Consider the following 6,245-nt stretch of genomic DNA (forward strand, 5'->3'; position numbering starts at 1 on the left):
TGCAAAAGCATAAAAAAATTTAGCTATTTCAATTAGCAAATAGGAGAGAGAGATATGATAGATGATAAATAGGTAATTAATAATAAGATAGATGGATATATGATAGAAGATAGATAGATGATAGAGATATATAAAATGTATAGATAGACACAAATCTATTTAAATGGAATTATGGAGACAGAAAAAAAAGAAGAAATCACTAGGACCTCAGAGATCAGAGAAATAATGGAAAATGAAAAAATAAGTAAGGTGTATTGAGGACTTGAGGAGAAGGAGAGATAGAAGTTATAGACCAACAGTAATTAGCGATAAAACACAATATACATAAATGATTGTTGCTGTTGTTGTTATGTGCCATCGAGTCGCCTGTGACTCGTAGTGATCCTATGGACAGTGGCTCTGAAACTTGCCCTGTGCTGAGCCAGTCTAGTTCTAACACCCCAAACCCCATTCCAAGCACGATATTCTTCTCCAAGGACCAGTCTTACTTGGCCACGTGCCCAAAGTATGAAGCAGAGCTTTAAAATCCTAACCTTCAAGGAAACACTTGATTTCAACCTCTCCAACACAGATCTATTTGTTTTTTTGGCAGTCCATTTTATGTTCAAGATTCTTCTTCAGCACCACAATTCAAATGCATCAATTCTTCTTCTGTCATCCTTAGTCATTGTCCAGCTCTCTGATGCATAGCAAGTAATTGGAAAGACCATGGACTGGTGGACCTTATTCTCTAGACTTATATCATTGCTTTTCAGTACTCTAGAGAGGCCCTTGATAACAGATTTACCCAATGCAATTCATCTTTTGATTCCTTGACTGCTGGTGTTAAGAGTGTTGATGGTGGGGTCGAGAAAGCTGTAATTGTTAACAACCTCAATCGCTTCTCCAGCTATCAAGGTGCTGCCAATTGGCCTAGTGGTGAGAATTTTTGTCTTCTGATGTTGAGTTTCAATCCATATTGAAGACTACAGTCCTTGACCTTGTGCAGCAAGTGCTTCAGGTTTCTTCCGTTTCAGCAAGCAAGGTTGTGTCATCTGCATAAATATAAAACAAAATCTGCATGAATGAAGCAATATATATATATATAAAACTGGCTAAAATTGAGTAAGGGTATAAAGAAATAATATCTTTTTTGAACAACAACAAAAAATTATACTGCCAAAAGTAGAGGGTCACTAAAGGAGATGAAGACTCAGTGAGATAAATCACCCAATGGCTACAACTATGAGTTTGAATACTACGAAGTGTGTGAGTGTGGTGTAAGAAGGAGCGGAGACTTGCTCTTGTTCTTAGGGCTCCTATGAGTCATATTGGACTCAATGGCAACACACACACACACACACACACACACCTATGTAAGTGTAAAATGAGCCCTGCTGGTTCAATGGCTAAAGCTTTAGTTACTATCCTCAATGTTGGTATTTGAACCTAACCACTGAACAGTTTTTTCTGGGAAAAGCATCTGTTGATCTGTTCCTATAAAAATGTCAGACTAAGAAACTTTGTATAGCAGGCCTATTCTGCACTATAGTTGTCAAATGAATTGGAGTCTACTCCAAGGCAAACAGATACAGTACAATTAAAATACCTGGAGCAAACAGTTAAGCACTTGACTATTAGCTGAAAATTTCACAATTTTCACTTACTAGCACCTCCTTTTATAAAAGGTATGGCAAAGTCTACTGTTAGGGAGTGCTCCAAAGTGCTGACGAGCAATGGTGTCACTTTGGAGACTAAGGTGCATCTGATACAGGCTATGGTCTTTGCCATCACTTGTTATGCATCAGAGAGTTGGACAATGACTAGGAAGGATAGAAGGAGACTTGATGCCTTTGAGCTGAGGTGCTGGAGAAGAGTATTGAATATACCATGCACTGCCAAGAAAACAGATTCATCCTGGAGAGGGTTAAACCAGGCTGCTCCTTGGAGGCAAGGATTCTGGGGCTTCGTCTGACATACTTTGGACATGTTGCAAAGAGGGGTAAGTCCTTGGAGAGGGACATTATGTTTGGGAGTGTGGAGGGACAGTGCAGAAGGGGAAGACCCTCTCTGAGATGGATTGATTCAGTGACTGGTGTAATCGGAATGGCTGTGTCAGAGGCAATGTGATTGGCACAGAATAGAGCAGGGTTTAGGGCTGTTTTACACAGGGTCGTTATGAGTCGCAAGCGACTCAATGGCACATAAGAACAACAATCTGTTTATGATATGTCAGTCTTGAAAATTCTATGAATACTTTTCTGTTCTCTATACGTAGTTGCTCTTGAGTGTATATGACAGCAATTTTTTTGCCTTGTTTTTTGTTCTCTTCAAAACTTGATCATATGAGTACTGAAAGAAATACACTTCATGATCAAAACAAAATTTAAGTGAAATTCTAAAAGCAGGCTAATCCTACCATTTGTGTGGTGTGTGTGTGTGTGTGTGTGTGTGTGTGTGTGTTTCCATAAAAGCACTCTCAGATTCCTTTCTCAAATTTTTACCCTGATGTCATTTTAACATCAATGACCACAAATTGCTTAGGAGTTTGAGAGTATTCACTGACTTGTATTGTCATTGTGGTGTACCCATCAAAGAGAACCATCCCATAGTTGAGTCTCTAGTTCATTGTCAGAGACAACAAATTGCATGGGAGGAGATTGACCATTTTTCTCCCATGGAGCAGCTGAAGAATTCAAACTGTCTACCTTTGTGTTTGCAGCACAGCTACTTATCACTAAACCACACTGATCACAAGTCAACAAGGAGAACGGCAAGTAACTACAGAGTTGCATAATACACACATGTGTTTCTATTTAGGCTGTGTGTCTTTCTGATAACAGTAACAGATGTTTGCTAATACAGGAAAGACAGCTTCATTGTATATATCGTCTACTCAACAAAGTCTCACACGTATTCCAAGAATCACTGTAGCATGCGAAATCAGGCAATATAATATACCTTCAAGCCCGGAACTGAGGTCACCCCGCTGGTATTCCTTTCAGGCAAATGATAGTTAAGTCTATATTGCTGCTTTATGTTGCCATTGAGTTGACTATCGCCTACCTACTTCTTAGAATAATGAAATGTTATGTATATTTCAGCTAAGGTCATAGAATAAAATATGTGCGAATGATTGAAGAAAAAACAATATGTATACACACACTTACACACATGCATACATGCACAGATTTTTATTCATAATTTTATCTGGAAACATTATTAAAAGGCTTTCCAGCCACTTTTGTGTCAACAATCTCATTTTATCTTATTAACAGTATTTGACACAGAATCATTATCCCTATATTTTTGTTGTATACTGTCGAGTTGGGACCAATGTATAGTTGAACTTCCTAGTGACCCTTTGCAGCAGGTTTTCAGAGCTTCTCCCATGGAGCAGCTGGTGGACTTGTACTATGTGCCTTTGGGATTTCAGTGCAGCTTCTTGCCATTAGACCACCAGAAATCATTACATTTGAGGAAATCTTGGAAGTACTTACCTAACCTACTTCTGTCAAATTGGTTCTGATTTATTAAAAGCCCTCCCTCAGGTTTCTAGGACTATAAATCTTTGTGGGAGGATGCCACTCACCTTTCCCCTAAGATGTTGTTGTTGTGTAGCATTGCGTTAGAACTGATGACCCATAGGTGACCCTGCAGCAGGTTTTCAGAGGCATTAAATCAAGCAGAAGGAGAGTGCATTCAAACTGCATGTCTTTGCTTTGACGGTGCAATGCCTTACCTCTAAGTCACCAGAGCTCCCTAGTGAAAGAATCAAAACCAAAGTCCCCCACACCATTCATTTTGGACCCAATTGGGATAGCAGCCTGATAATGTGGTTTTACATTGTAAATAATCCATTTCTAAGTAGTAAAAATGTCTTGGAGATTGTACAGGAAGAATTATCTTTGGAGGTAAAGATGACAAAGCTTCATCTCACGTACTTTGGGCATATTGCTATTCCTTGGAGAGCAGTATCATGCTTGGAAAGGTGGGATATCAGCAAAAGAGAGGAAGACTTTAGGCGAGACAGATTGATACAGTGACTGCAGCAATGGGCTCAAGAGTATTAGCGATTAAGAGGAGAGCACAAGATAGGACTGGGTTCAGATCTTTTGATAGAATAACTGTTAGTCATACTCAACGGCACATAACAACAACAGGTAGTAAATTGGACTTGAAGAGTTGAAATTTTTGTTTGTTTTTAACATCATGTCTTTATTTTGTTTGGGGGACATCAGGCTCCACAATTATTATACTACTAAGTTGGAAATAACTTAAAATCTGTCCTCAAATGGCCAAGTCACAAAATACAGGGAACAGATGCATCCAGCAAGAGTTGTTTTTCCAAATTCCCTGAGGATTGTTTTAATATAACTCCTCTTTCCATATTCTCCCCACATTGTTTAGTCATTTAACAGAGCTGTACCCAGATGTGCAAGTGGATTTTCAGGCCTGATTCTCTCACACAGTTATGTATTTATTCCCAGGAAATAATCTACCCCCTGGGAATCTCTGACTGATTTTGAAGCGATTTTCTCGCACTAGTTTTTCTGTAAACCTAATAAAAAAAAAGTTTATGCGTTAGTGTAAGAATACAAATGATACCTGTGGAAATCACTTCTCCTGCTTTGAAATATGTATAAATTAATTGTAGCCTATAGATTCAAAAGTATAGCGGTCCAAGCCAGGTAAAATATGATAGCAAGAAGAATGACATTTTTTTGCGACACAGCCTTATGACCAAGTTGAATACACACTTGGGGATAAATCTCTCCCTTATTCATGTACATACACTGTAAATTATCCTCAAAATAAATTACAGCAAAGTGTTGTACAATGGTAACATTATTGATTTAGTTTGGCTTTTATCCTAAGTTAGATGTGGAAGATCAATTGTTAATATTGTCTTGATCATTTCTAATGGTGCCTGGAGGCATATGAGCAATGACATGGTATATAGATGGAAACATAAATAAAGAAAAACAAATCTAGGAAGATCATTCTCGCCCTAAATTTGTTTTTATTTTTTCCTTTTGAATCTACCTTTTGTCTCAGAAGAAATTGGTCTGGACTTTCATTTGGACAACAATAACACTAAATTGTAAAACTTTTCTTTCAGAAATATTAAATAATATTTTAAAATCAAATATTTGCAATAAAAACACATAACACTCAGAAGAGTTTAGCTTCTCATAGCAACAGTGAATACAAACAAGAAGAGATCGTACTGACTTCATCTTCAAGTGAGATTTTCAGGCCTACTACTGATGTTCTTTTACCTGTTCATTTAATTTCTTGACAGTCATTTCTGATAAGCTGAATGGTTGTACAACAATGGCCCATTTCGTTAGGTGTTTGTCTATTTTATTATTTATTCATCTTTTCTGAATTTTAGGAAACTAATAGACATGGAGAAAAGGCTATCAAATAAGGAAGATTATTGTTTTTTTATTGCTCTTTGCTGTCATTGAGTCAGTCCTTGACTCATTACGATTTGTAGTGAAAAAAGATTAGATAGTTGTGATCTACATCAAAAGAAAAAATAATGTATTAGAATTTTGTAAATAAACTAGTATAATAATAATTTTTTTAAAGGACAAACACATATGCCTGGGAAAAAAAGTGCAACCAGAATGTTTCTTGGAATCCAAGGTGATGAAGTTTGATCCGTCATACTACGGAGTTGTTTTTTTAAAAAAGGTTACTCCTTGGAAAGAGATACTATGCTTGAAAGGGTGGAGGAGCAGTGAAGGAGAGGAAGACATCCCCTCCCTCCTCAAGGAATTGGATTGACTCAGTGGCTACAGCAATGGATTCAAGTGCAGGATAGGAAAGGGTACAGATCCCTTGGTCATAGGTTTTTGATCAGTTGTACTCAACCCAGGGACACCTAGCAACACTACTACACAGGATTCCATTGAATGATTTTCCAAATTAGTTTACTAGGGGTTTTCTCACCCTAGTCTGCAAAATTCTGGAAGGTCTGTTAAAATTTGTTCAACATCTGAGCAACACACCAACCTCCTATTGACTGGTTGATACTGTATTTCAAGAGTACTTTTGGGAAATTGAAACAAGGCCTCCACTTTGAAAGGAGGCTGTTTCATCACTGACCATCACTGCTCCCAAAGAAATCTAAAAACTAAAATATAAAGACAGAATCACGGAGGACACAGTAAGTTCATAGTCTACTTCAAACAATTATTTCCCTTTTGCTATATTCGTTCCTGCTGTTATGTGTCATCAAGTCAGAACTTACACAT

The sequence above is a fragment of the Elephantulus edwardii genome, unplaced genomic scaffold (assembly GCF_000299155.1).
Source record: "Elephantulus edwardii isolate Elephantulus edwardi_28Jun2011 unplaced genomic scaffold, EleEdw1.0 scaffold00142, whole genome shotgun sequence".
Classification (NCBI taxonomy): Eukaryota; Metazoa; Chordata; class Mammalia; order Macroscelidea; family Macroscelididae; genus Elephantulus; species Elephantulus edwardii.